This window comes from Hemiscyllium ocellatum, chromosome 21 (genome assembly GCF_020745735.1).
Source record: "Hemiscyllium ocellatum isolate sHemOce1 chromosome 21, sHemOce1.pat.X.cur, whole genome shotgun sequence".
Classification (NCBI taxonomy): domain Eukaryota; kingdom Metazoa; phylum Chordata; class Chondrichthyes; order Orectolobiformes; family Hemiscylliidae; genus Hemiscyllium; species Hemiscyllium ocellatum.
The window spans coordinates 43,832,588-43,847,093 of NC_083421.1; the positions used below are offsets into that span (position 1 = coordinate 43,832,588).

Sequence of the window (14,506 nt, forward strand, 5' to 3'; positions counted from 1 at the left end):
TAGGACCTTACCATTAAGTGTATAAGCCCTGCTAAGATTTGCTTTCCCAAAATGTTATTTGAACCAGTTTTGAAATGGATTCATTAGCACAGCAAGACAATAACTGACACAGTGAGGTTTGGAATCTGATCTAAGTTCAATCAAACAACATTCAGATTATATTTTGGCAAATAGGGCCGTACAAAATAAAAATACAATAAGGTGGAGCCAGATATAAAAGCAGCGTCAAAGTGTGAGTGTTATCGAGTTGTGTCATTATGAAGCTGTTATGTGTTTACAATGTATCATCTATCCAGTCATTATGGCCACAATTCGCCTCAGTTAGCTGTTCCTTGAGATGATAGTCCATTGATATGATGGTTAGTAGATTGCTGAATACTGGTTGTTGTTCGCTGCTAAGCAACAGCATACCTGAAAGAAAAATGTTAAATTAGATGCTTCAGTTCACACAGTTTGTGCAACATTCCCAGCACCTGGTCCCACTCAAGACAGATGTGACCTCAGTTCACAGCAGGTGTGCTGTATGTTGTGTGCCCCGCCTGGAATGGTCCTGAGGGGATGGGCACTGGGTAGATGAAGTTGAATGTATGAGGCAAGACCTGAAAAATTCAAAAGGGAGAGGTGGTGAGAGGAGATAGAGAAACAAGGATGGTTATGCTCTTTCAACCACCATAGTTTTGGTGATTATTAAACAGATCCTGCTCCTTGTACAACTGTACATGGAATTTATGATGCTCTATGTCAGTATTCACACAAAATATCACTGCTCCTTGTGGGTTACAATGATGTCTGCTCAGATTTCATTTATTCAACACTTCACCTTAATGTATGATTGGCAGAAATCCACTGAAAACTTTTTGAATACAGGAGCAAAATCTACTTGATGCTTGGAGCCATCTTACTCTTTGCATGTCTTTCTTCAACAAACACCAAAAGTCATAATTACTTTGGTTCAATAATTGATATTGATAGGAAAATGGTTATGGATTTAAAGCAGTATATCATTCCAGGCGAGTTATCTGTATGTGTCTCCTTCGTAAATGCTAATTACCCTGTAAATATCTGAATGCAACTCCGAAGGAATTAGATGCAAAGTGCTGCAAAGGGTATGTGGGCTCTGCATATCCTTCTCCATTCTGGAAATTTCAGGTAATCAGAGTCAGAGTTATACAGCATGAAAACAGACCCTTCAGTCCAACATATCCATGCTGACCATGCATCCCAATCTGACTTTGTATTATTTGCCAGCATTTGGCCCATATCCCTCTCAAACCTTCCTATTCATGTACCCATTCAGATACCTTTTAAAATGTTGTAATTGTATCCACTTCCACCACTTCCTCTGGCAGCTCATTCCATATCTGTGCAACCTTCTGAGTGAAAAAGTTACCCCTTGGGTCCTTTTAAAATCTTGTCCCTCTCACCTTGAACATGTGCCCTCTAAGTATCCCTCACCCTAGGAAAAGTCCTTGCCTATTCACCCTATCTAGGTCCCTCATGATTTTATACGATCACCCCTTCGTCTCCAACGCACCAGGGAAAATGGTCTCTGCCGATTCAGTCTCTCCCTATAATACAAACCCTCCAGTCCCTGCAAAAGTCTTACAAATCTTTGCTGCATTCTCGCAACTTTACCAACATCCCTCCTACAGAAGGGCAACCAGAATTTTGCACAGTATTCTATAAGTGCCCTCACTAAATCCTTTTGGATTCAACAGAAAGACAAGACAACAAAACCTGTATAGTTTGTATGTCAGGATCAGTTATAACACCCTCAGTTCTCAGTTGGAATATTTTGGGTTTGAATTCCATACATTGCAGTATGGAAGTGTGGTTTGTCAGGTTAGAAGTAAGCCACAGTTTGGTTTTCCATTTAGGCGGACATAAATGGTCATATGTGCCACTATGCAAAGAAAAGCAGAATTCTCCAGTAGTCTGGTCGATATTTGCCTCTTTTCAACGTGGAAACAGATGGTTATGTCATTTATCCGTTAGTTGTCGAGCTCTGCTGTGTACCAATTGGCAGTTGCCATTTCCATATTAGAAAGGTGGCTCTACTTGGAAAGTACTTGGCTGACTGTAAAGCTTGATGGTTTGTCCTGGTGCTAAATAAATGCAAATCCTCCCTTCATTTCTTCTCATTTTCCACTTGATAGCATTTTCCTGTAAAACTAATGCAAACCCATGGTCAACTGGTCTGCTGAGTTTCATACTGTACTTGCAGCTTCCAGAGAATTCAAACAACTACAGAGTAATTACAGCACTGAAGGAGGCCACTCCGCCAATTAATTCAATGCTGGGTGACTAAACAATTTCAGGAGTAGCCCTTCATGCAGGCCAATACAAATGAAAGCAAATGTTGGATTTTGTCCTTGAAATACATCACTTGGCAAAGTTAATTATATACCAGAGTGTCTGCTGGATCCCACAAGAAAGGTTAACAACTTTTAGACGTAGCTGTTGTTACAGGCCAACATACGAGAGCATCAGTGGTATGTGAGGCAAGCTCACTAGTATTGTTTCTCTTAATTGATAGTCATGCCGGCCAGGAAAATGAAACAGACCGGCTGCTACTCCTGTACCCCTCCCAGCAAAGGGAATGATTTTGCAATGTGGGATGAATAATAGTATAAGATACAGCTAAACACAGCACAACTGGAAAAGGTCATCTTTTGCATGTTAAATGAAACTGTGCATGAATGCAGAGAAAATAGAGTAAGAGCAAAGATGATGTAAAGGAGAAGAATCTCAGAGTCAGAGTGAGGAGAATGGAACAACAATGGAATCCCGTTTTCCAGATATTGGAGGCAAAACCAGGAAAAACATCTGAAGATATTTGGCAATTTAAATTTTTTGAAAAAATTGTTGAAATGCATGAGTATTGTTGTAAAAAGTCACTTTTGTCAAAACTTTATGTCTTGCCTCATGAAGAATGCACCAACCAAGGGGCGACAATGGCTTCACGGTATTAAGACTGGACTGTTAATCTCGAGACCCAGGTAATGCTGTCAAGGATCCAGGTTGGGATCCCCCATGGCAGATGGTGGAATTTGAATTCAATAAAATTCTGACATTAACAATCTAATGATGGCCATGAAACCATTGTCAATTAGAACATAGAACATTCCAGCTCAGTACAGTTTTGTGCCAACCTGTGAAACCAATCAGATGCCCATCTAACCTATTATAGAATTATTGGGAAAACCCATCTGCTTCACTAGAGATCTTCAGAGAAGGCAATCTGTCATCGTCACCTGGTCTGGCCTACATATGATTCCAGACCCACAGGAATGCGGTTGACTCTTAATCCCCTGTGGGCAATAAATCCTGTGAATGAATAAAAATGATTATGATTGACAGTTAACCAAGCACTTGGATTAGTCAGGGCATTGCTCTGAGAAATGAACTAGTCACTTATTTTGTTGAGTTGCAACAGGTATAATGCATGCAACATGCTCTTTCAGGCCCTATGTATTCATACACGTAGCTTCCAGTACATACAAAAGCACCACACTGTGAGTTTGACTGACAATTTTAAATTGATTGGCAGCTAAATTCTTTGCACACTCAGGATTATCCATCCAGCAAATGGAGTCCTATTGTGGAACCCTATCTAGTAGTGGACACTGTGTTGTGGGTTTTGCAAATGTGGAATATGGTCAGTACCTTGTTTATCGAACCAACTGAAAGGATATGCTGTTTAACATGAACCTCCAGTCTATGGGATGTATGGCCAGTATACCTGGCATCTCATTGGCACATGGAAACCAAGCTGCACTGGTAGAGATCCTATGAATACATTGCTTTCTTAACTTCTCAGGTGGTAGATGATCCATGGATTAAACACAGAGAGGGAATGTATACAGAAAAATAAGAGCCAATACAAACTGAAGATAATTAAATGGAGAGACAGTGGCCATATAAAATGAAAACTCAGATAAATACTGTAAATAATTGGAACTAAAATACTGGAATTTTTCTAAACCATACTTCTTATTTCTGTAGAAACAATCTATCATCCTTGTAGAGGAAGGTTCAATGAGTTAAAAACAGTTTCTTGTCTTGGGTATGTTTAAATAAATATTGGTGCCCTATATATTATATATGTTTTTCCAGTAGCTCACTAGAATGATTAGATGAGTATTTGAGACAGACAAGAAAGGTCACAAATTTAATTCATTGCTGAGCTAGTTTGTGTCAGCTGAGGTGATGAAACAGCCCTGCACTGGCCTTGGGCTTGTTCTTTTGGTGACTATGTAGTTTCCCCTGCTAGAAGGGCAGAAATGTGGATATTGACTACACATAACACTGGGTACAGCTGGGTTTCTATGTCCTCATGATCAACTAACCAGCAGATAGTGTTGTGGCCAATACATGAGTAATGATCACTCAAGCAAGACAGCAGAGGGCAGCTGGTGTCCTTGGGATTTCATGCTAACATGAGCAACACTCTACAGATATGGGTAGGAAAAGGATTAACTGTTTTTAAATTGTTTAGAGCACCACGGAACTGCAAAGTGGGTTCAAGATGCTAGACAGAGCAATGAAAACAAATTTGCTCAACATTGTTGATAATCACTTCCTAAGAGCACTTCCTACTTTTAAATGTGAGTTAGCAATAACTCTGAAAAGAGAACTCATGAGTAGCAGGTTGCAAAACAATTTGGATTACAATTCAAAAATCTGCACACCCTGACCCTCTGGAATTAGGTCATTTGGACCTAATTCAATTAAAAATGTGCAGCAATGCATTCTGAACAATTCTTTTAAAAATGAATATGTTTGCACCTAATTTTGAGGCAGTTGGGAAGATCTGATAGCATATATAAGGTGGAACATTTTGAATGGTTGCGTCCATTCTGTGACCTTAAAGTTGCACCTGAATAGCCACAATGAAGGAGTTCACATTCCCAACCATCCTTCTTGACTAAAAGTATCAGAAACAATGGTCTTCCTGTTCCAAAATTGATGGCGTTCCCATTGACTTATTTAATATTCCATTTATTGTTTGTATTTGTTGTTCTATCAAAGGCTTAAATGGCTCCATGTATGTACAGCATCTGATTTCCCTGGTGTCTGGGTAATTAATCATCTATGACAGCTGAATTTCAAGGATTCAATGAGTATATCCTTCTGTAACATACCATTCTTAAGACTAGGCACGCCTGTGAGTCTGCTTTCTCCAGCAATCTGTGTATGTTTATTTGTGTGGGAAAGGGGATCCACTGTAAATTGAAGGGTGTTTATCTATATCAGTTTCCCGATTGTTCTGAAAGCTGGTAGATCCTGTGTGTAATATTTTCTTGGTAACGTTAAGGATATCAGTTAGTGATTTGTAACACAGGGATCGATCTTTTCACAGAAAGCTATGGTTGCCCTTTTGATTTGACTAGCTATTTGAAAGGTTATCTCAGTATTTAATACTGTTTGCAGTTTGGAAGCTATCTGTTCATTGTATCTTATTTTTGTATTTAGTTACTTCCAAAGTCCATGTAAGTTCTGGAGTCTCTCAATAGTATCCAATGTCTCATGTCATAAGAATGTCTATTAATGTTATGATCTGCTCAGTCTTCTGAGAAATTGTCTCTTGAATGCTTTGACAATTACCAAACCTTGATTAAACTGGAATGTTCCTTCATGGTCAGTGCATTAAGGTGTTAGTGGCTGTCTCTGCATCTTGAATAAATGTTAGTCAGATGAAAAAAAAGTGTAAGGATGGAGAATGATTCAGAAAGAATATCAGTGTTAGACTATGTTATAAATGAATCAGTGTACCATAGTGAAAGGAGCAAACCCAAGTTGATTTGAATAGCAGAGATGAAACTAAAGTACTGAACTGGGGATGACTTCTGCTTTGGAAAAATCACTGTGCATTTGTAACTATCATCATGTACACCAGATCATGTGTACTGATATAGGCCTTTTCATGATTTCAGACTGTCCAAAAGTGCCTTTCAGCCAGTGATATAGTTCTGAAATGTAGTCACTATTCTAATGTAGGAGACATAGCAGCTAATTTGCACACAGCAATCTCTCACAAACAGCAATTACATAACTTGGAGGAGCCAATGTTCGATTGGGGTGTACAAAGATAAAAATCACACAACATCAGGTTATACTCCAACAGGTTTGTTTGGAAGCACCAGCTTTTGCAGCACTGCTCCAGATCAGACAACCACCTGATGAAGGAGCAATGTTCCAAAAGTTAGTGCTTTCAAATAAACCTGTTGGATTAAAACCTGGTGTTGTGTGATTTCTAACTTAGCAATTACATAAGTGACTTAATAATTTGTTTTTTAATGATGCTGATTGAGAAATCATTTTTGGTCAGGTCACTGGGGAGAATTCTCCAGCTCCACTTTGAATAGTGTCATGGGATCCTCTGCGCCCACCTGAAAAAACAGCTAGACATTCAATGTCTCACCTGCAGGAGGCACTTTTGAGAAGTTGTACTCTCTCAGCATTATACCAAAGTGTCATGGTAGATTTTATGTTCAAGCCAATAGAGGACAATCTATAGCAGAAAGAAGGAAAAATAATTTTTTCTGTCTGGAAATATAACAGGCTTTCAAATATTTATTTTGACACTTTGGAAATATAAAGTAAAATTTATTTCTAAAAAAATAAATAGCTTCTTCATAAAAACTTACAACCATAAATCTTTGAGAATAAAACAAGATACAGGTAGTTATGTTGATTTTCATTGGGTATTTTAATTCATCTCTTCTAACTTATTCACAAGATACTGTGCAAGCTTTTATTTAGAATCAGACAGCTGCCTGACTTTTCCTGCCTCAGATTTCTTTACTAAAAACTGTTCAGCTGCCAGCTTGAAGCCACCATTTAATTCTTTAGCTCAAATCATTCCATTTCCTGACATAGTTCATCTTCAATTCAAGCAATCTTTGGATAAAAGGGAAAATGCAAGGGCAGGCCCATTGGTCACCAGGCTTGTGCTCTACAAACAGTGGGATAGACATTTTGAAAAGAAAGATTTCTTCTATTCCTGTGCAGGTGGATCGGACATAATCTGGATGTCTTTCAAATTCAAAATTCTTCACAATTGATTGTCTCCTAACCACTAGAAAATTGTAAGGACTTGCAGATTTTTCTTCAGCATTCTGCCGCTTATGCGGAACTTAAGGCATCTTAAATGGGACAACATTTTTAAAAATTCCTTTCCCTGAATTATTGATCTATTTCTCCCACTCCCTTCTCTCCTGATCACTTCTGAGTATTTTGACCATGCTTTGTGTTTGAGCTTGGGCAACAGTTCAAGTTCAACCCTCAGCAGTGAGTACATGTGCTCACTCTAGGTTGGGGGCATGCATGATAATCAGGAGTGGTGATCCCGGCCACTCTCTTCTTGGTTGACTTAGGGGTGCCTACATAGCAAAACAAAGGATAAAATCTGAAATCGTCCTATAATTTATGACTCAGCTACTTGTTTAAAAGTACTCATTGAGGAACCAACATTTTTGTTTTATACATATTAAAATATTAGGTGTTTTTGCCATAAATAAGACCAGGATTATTTGTTACTCTGAACATTCACTGATGAAGTATGAATCCATTGAATACCAGTGGATGATGTCTGCGAAGTTGACTTGTAGAATTCCGATCATTCAGAATGTTCGAGGACTATGTGTCACAATGATTTGAGCACATATTCCAAGCTAATGCTTTGGTTCAGTCTTAGAGACTCCAGTACTGTGTTAGGAGGATACTCCACTTCAGGGTGACAGGAATGCTCCCACAGTAATACTTGAGGAAGAGGCGGAGAGTTTTCATGGTAAAATGATTGCCATCCATCCTGCAAACAACGCCACTAAAGAGCAGATTAATATGTTACATTCCATTGCTGTTTGGGACAGTCATGCTTTCATTGGTCTGTGAAGAATGACTGCCACATTTCCACATATAACAACAGTGAATACATTTCCAAATCAATTTATTAGTTATAAAGTACTTTCAAATACTTTGGGAATATGAAAAAGATAGATAGCCTTAGAGCTTTTACAGTGTGGAAAGAGGCTCTTTGGCCCATCACATCCATGCTGGTTATCAAACATCCATCCACCCATTTTCCAGCACTTGACCTCTAGCCTCTCATGCTATGGAATTTTAAGTGTTCACCTAAATAGCTCCTAAATGTCATGAGGATTTTTGTTTCGACCATTCTTTCTGGCATGAGTTCTAGATATCTATAACTCTGCAGGTGAATCAGTTTTTCCTCAAATTCCATCTAAACCTCCTGCTTCTTGGCTTAAAACTGAGGCCTCTGATTATTTTCACCTTCCCACACCCCAGTACTAAGGCGAAAGATTTCACCCTGTCTGTGCCCCTCAGAACATGTACTCCTCAATCAGAAGCCCTCACCCACCCCAGGTATCTCTGATCGAAGGGAAATTGATGCATGTTATTTATTGTATTATTGTTTTCCATAAAGGAGGGGTCCACGAGGAAGCAATTTAATATGAGATGGGTTATATACAAGACCAGAGCAACCTATTATTCTAGTTTAAAAAACACTTGTGGAAAATGTGTCTCAGTGTTGCTTCTGCAGAAGTCAGGTACTCAGAAGTCATAAAGACTCAGTGTGCAGAAGTGATAAGACCCAGTGTTGCGTCAGCAAAATTAATAAGACTCAGCTATCAAGGGGAGGGTTGCACGCTAACAACAGGCCACAGACAGATGTGGTAAGCCGATTAGATTAGCAGCTGCACAGAGCAATACAACTGTCACATATGAGGTAAAAGGGGAGGTACAGGGAGGCTCATAGAAAACTGTATAAATGTGCAATAATATTACTCAGAAGTGTGCCTACTTTGTGGTCATCCGGGCTTGCAAGAACGTAAGAATAAAGACTGCTTTGGAATTTGACTCGGACTGAAAGTATTTGGCAGTGAGCTTTGTTTCTCACAATTGGGGGCTCATTCAGGATACTGTCATCACCGGCACAGTGGTCACTGTCGATGACTGGGAAGACGCATCCCGTTCCTTTTAGAATGGTCCTGTGTCTTTCGCCGGTGTGTGCCCCATCCGGTCGACTGACAAGGATCCTAGGGGAGTCATTCTGAACCAGGGCAGGAAAATAAGGCAGGTGCGGAATAGGCACAGCTGCAGTCAGGCAACTCCGTGCATGGACCAAGGGAAGAAAAGAGACTTCTAAGTTTTACCTTGGTGACTGGGGGGTGTGATACCTGTCGAATTGAGGGACTGACGGGTTGAATAGCATGGGAGGCAGTGAGCCTTGGAGGAAGTAAAATAAGATGCCTGGGAAAATGGATAGAGAAGTCCTGGAAAAATACCTTCTGGAAAGTCTTTTGGGAGGGATGTTCCCCTAGGTTTGATTGGGGTTAGCGTCCCCTGGGTTTGATTGAGGTTAGTGTGGGAAGATGAGGAACGGGTGAAGGTTGTAAGGTCAAAAGTCCCGAAAGGAGGACTGACGAAGGAAGGAAAGCAATTAGAAAAGGATATTGAGCAATGTCCGTTCCCAAAATTCAAGGAACGACACCCAGAGACAAATGTATACCCTCTCAGGGAAGTTCCCATAGGGCAGGGAATAATTGGCATTGTAAATGCCCCTTTAACAAGTGGCGAAGTCAGAACCTTTAAGAAGGAGATGAAACTTCTTATTGAAGATCCTATGGATCTATCTAAGCAAGTAGATCAATTCCCAGGTCCTAACCTGTACGCTTGGACAGAGTTGATGTCTATTTTAAATATTCTCTTCACTGGGGAAGAGAGAGGGATGATCAGAAGAGCAGCTATGAGGTTGTGGGAATGAGAACACCTTTCTGGGGAGGGAGTTATGTCGGCAGAACAGAAGTTTCCCAATACAGACCCAGGCTGGGGGAACAATGAGGCAGATGACCAAATCCAGATGAAGGACCTCAAGGACTTAATAATAAAAGGAATCAGAGAGACAGTCCCTAAATCCCAGAATTTAACAAAGTCATTTGAGGTCCAACAAGAGAAAGATAAGACTCCCTCAGCATTTTTACACAGGCTGCTAGACTCAATGAGAAAGTATTCAGGTATGAATCCTGAGGATTCAGTAGATCAGGGCCTCCTTAAAGTACATTTTGTAATTAAGGCATGGCCGAATATCCAAAAGAAATTCCAAACAAATTGAGGGATGGAGTGAGAAATCATTGGATGAATTATTAAGAGAGGCACAGAGAGTATTTGTAAAGAGAGAGGATGAGAAGCAAAAACAGAAAGCGAAAATGATGGGAGCCATGGTTGATGAGGTAGTCAAGAAAAGAGTGGAACCGATAGTAAGCAACCGGAGTGGTAGCTGGCAGCATGTTGAAAATAGAGGTGGGGAAGAGGACGAGGAGGACCCGCTAGAGGGTCCAGTCGACAGGGACAAGGATCAAGTGGAAATGCCCACGGGCGGGATGTTACTACTGTGGAAAGACAGGTCACTTTAAGCAGGAGTGTCCAGATCCGAAAAGGAAAGAGAGGGCGATACCGCTTATGAACTTTGATGAAGAATAGGGCATCAGGGGTTCCTGCCCTTGGGGACCCACTAGGAACCCTTGATAAATCTAAAGGTGGAACCTCATAAAGAGGATACAGTTTTCTTAGTAGATACGGGGGCAGGACGATCATCTTTAAATTTTATACCCAAAGGAGTACAATTTACAAAACAACAGATAACAGTGTCTGGAGTGAAAGGGGAAGGATTTACAGTCCCTGTATTTGAACCTATGACGATCGAAAGAAATGAAGGAAAAATTGAGGGACAATGGTTATACATTCCGGACATAGGAAGTAGTTTGTTAGGAAGAGACTTAATTATATTATTAGGACGAGGGATCGACCGATAAGTAGTGAGCGACCGACAATTAGGAGTGAGCGACCGACAATTAGGGGTGAGCAACCGACAACTAGTAGTAAAAATGGCCCTTTTGACCAAGGAACAGGAAAAACAAATCAACCCCACAGTATGGGCATGGGAAGGCAATCGAGGGGGATTGCAGATTCCCTCTTTGCAGGTCAGCTTGAAACAGGTGGGGGAGACAGTATGTGAGAGACAATACCCGATTTCGACAGAAGGAAGAAGGGGGTTACAACCCCGTGATTGAGGGATTAAGTAGGGACCGCCTGCTGGAACCCTGCATGTCCCCCTATAATACCTCCATTTTGCCAGTTAAATAAAACAGATGGTACCTATCGTCTGGTACAAGGTTTAAGGGCACTTAACAGGATAGGACAGACTCGACACCCGGTAGTCCCTAATCCTTATACCCTCTTGAGTAAAATCCCACATGACCACAAGTGGTTCAGTGTGGTGGACCTAAAGGACTCCTTTTGGGCATGCCCCCTGGCAGAGGAAAGCAGAAATATGTTCGTCTTCGAGTGGGAAGACCCAAGAACAGGGCAGAAACAGCAATATAGATGGACAGTGCTTCCTCAGGGATTCACTGAGTCCCCAAACGTGTTTGGCCAGGTTTTAGAACAAATTTTGGAAAAGTTTATAAATCCCCAAGGGACAAATTTGCTGCAATATGTAGATGACCTACTGGTCACAGGAGAAGATGAGAAAGGAACAACTGAAGCAACTAACCAATTGCTAAATTTTCCTGGGACAACAGGGATTGAGGGTCTCGAGGAATAAATTACAATATGTAGAAAGGGAAATAAAATACTTAGGACACCTGGTTAATGAAGGGAAAAGGAAAATAAGTCCTGAAAGGATTGAAGGGATAGTGGAAATGCCACTCCCTCGGACTAAATGAGAATTGAGGAAATTTCTGGGGTTAATGGGATACTGTAGATTAAGGATTGAGTCGTATGCTCAAAAGACAAAGAAATTATACCTTAAATTGCTGGAAGAAGAATCACAGCTGTTAAAGTGGACAGAGGAAGAAAAAGAATTAATGGAAGGATGAAAGAAAAGTTTGATCCATGCCCCTGTCCTTGTGTTGCCTTCCCTAGATAAGCCCTTTCACTTGTTTGCCACCGTTGATAAGGAAACAAACCTAGGGGTCCTGACCCAGCGATGGGGAGGGATGAAACAGCCGGTAGCGTTTTTGCCTAATTATTATGTCCAGTTTCTAGAGGGTGGCCCGAATGTGTGGCAGCAGCAGCAGCAACTGCATTACTGGTGGAAGAAAGTCAAAGACTCACATTCGGTGGGGCATTGATAGTAAGCACCCCGCATCAAGTACGGGCCATACTGAACCAGAATACAGGGCAGCGGCTTACGGACTCTAGAATTTTAAAATACGAAGCAATTTTAATAGAGAAGGATGACCTTATGTTGATCACAGACACTTTTCTGAATCCAGCTACTTTTCTCTGGGGGGGGGGGGGGGGGGGGGGGGGGGGGGGGAGGGCGTAGCTCCCTTGAACCCAGAACACGACTGCCTTGACATCATAGAATATCAGACTAAAGTAAGAATGGACCTTAGGGAGATCCCTCTCTACACTGTTTGTGGATGGGTCTTCCAGAGTGATTGAAGACTAAAGACGCAACAGCTATGCGGTAGTGGATGGAACGGAGGGGAGTGTAGTTGAGGCTAGCAGGCTGCCCAATGACTGGTCAGCACAGACTTGCGAGCTCCAGGCATTAGAACGTGCTCTTAAGGCCCTGGAGGGGAAGGAAGGAACTGTCTACACAGATTTTAAGTATGCCTTCAGGGTGGCACACACATTTGGAAAAATATGGCAGGAGAGAGGACTAGTAAACAGTAGAGGTAAAGAACTGGCTCTTGAGGCATTAGTTCAGCAAGTGCTGGAATCCCTTTTGCTGCCAAAGGAGATAACCATAGTCCACATTAATGGTCATCAGAGGGGACATGATCCCGAAACAAGGGGAAATAGGTTGATGGATGAAGCCACTAAGGAGGCAGCTCTGAACCCACAGGTCACCCCGATATTTACCTTGGTCCCGACAATACAGGATCATGCGGGGAGACCACTATTTAGAGCTTGGGAAGAGAAGGATGTGGAGAACAGAATGGCCTTAGACATGATCCTAGCTGAGAAAGGCAGGGTGTGCGTGATGTTAGGGGGGGAGCTGTTGTATCTTTATTCCAAATAACACAGCACCTGATGGGTCAATCACTTGAGCCCTGCGGGGGTTAGCTACCTTAGCAGAGGAGCTGGCTGGGAATTCAGGAGTAGACATATCACTCACTGGGTGGCTGGATTCATGGTTTGGGAAATGGAAAGGTGTAGTGGTCTCCATACTCACCTCCTTGATAGTGGTTGCTGCAGTACTGATAGCTATAGGATGTTGCATCGTACCTTTGCACGGGGACTAACCCAGCAGCTGATTGAAATGGCCCTGACTAAACTAATGCCCCTAACAGGTAGTCAGTGAGAGGAAGTCTACCTGTTGAGGATGAATGATCTTGAAGAAGTTTGCAAGATAGATGAGGTCTCAGGGATGCTGCTGACAAACTTGGAGAGATATGCAGAAGACAACAAAATATTAGCCAAAAGGAAAAGGGGGAATTGTGGAAAATGTGTCTAAGTGTTGCTTCTGCAGAAGTCAGATACTCAGAAGTCATAAAAACTCAATGTGCAGAAGTGATAAGACCCAGTGTTGCGTCAGCAAAAGTAATAAGACTCAGCTATCAAGGGAGGGTTGCACGCTGACAATGGTCACAGACAGATGTGGTAAGCCAATTAGATTAGCAGCTGCACAGAGCAATACAACCGTCACATATGACGTAAAAAGGGAGGTACATGGAGGCTCATAAAAAAACTGTACAAATGTGCAATAATATTATTCAGAAGTGTGCCTACTTTGTGGTCACCCAGGCTTGCAAGAACGTGAGAATAAAGACTTCTTTGGAATTTGACTCGAACTAAAATTATTTGGCAGTGAGCTTCATTTCTCACACACTGATAACATTTGGTGATGAAAAATTCCTCAATCTACAACTTATCAAATGTTTTAATTATTGCAGATAAATATATCAGATAACATGGAATTACACATTTATATTCAACTGCAAGCTGCCAACATCAATTAGTAGCATACTGTTAACTACTACCAGAGAATGTTATCAGTGATTAATACAAGGCAAACAACTGAGATAATTTCCTCTGCAATAGTTTGAAGTCGTACAACCACTCATCTATCTATATTCATCTTCTTGGTCCTTGGTCAACAATGAATGCTGAATTTATAATAAATGCTACTCGTAACTTATAATTACAAACAGAAGAGAAACGAAAACAGGAACTCCAGCCTCCTCATTATTTCAATTAGATCACTGCTGATCTTCTACCTCAAAGCCATGTTCCTGTTCCTGTACCCCATCCTTCATAGAATCAGAGAGTAATACAACAGGAAACGGACCGTTTGGTCTAAGCAGTCTATGCTGAACATAATCCCAAACTATCTAATCTCACCTGCCTGCGCTTGGCCCATATTCCTCCAAACCATCTCAATTCATGAATTTATCCAATTCGTGTTTCTAATATGTTTAAAAACAATTAGCATGTCTTTATTGTGTATTTTGTTTTAATTCTCTTTGAT

General features: G+C 41.1%; 1 protein-coding gene across 1 annotated transcript in view; it reads right to left on the reverse strand.

Annotated features, from left to right (window-relative positions):
• Nucleotides 1-14,506, reverse strand: part of LOC132825663 (uncharacterized) — a 29,095-nt gene that overhangs the window by 4,164 nt on the left and 10,425 nt on the right. The gene's annotated exons all lie outside the window — the stretch shown is intronic.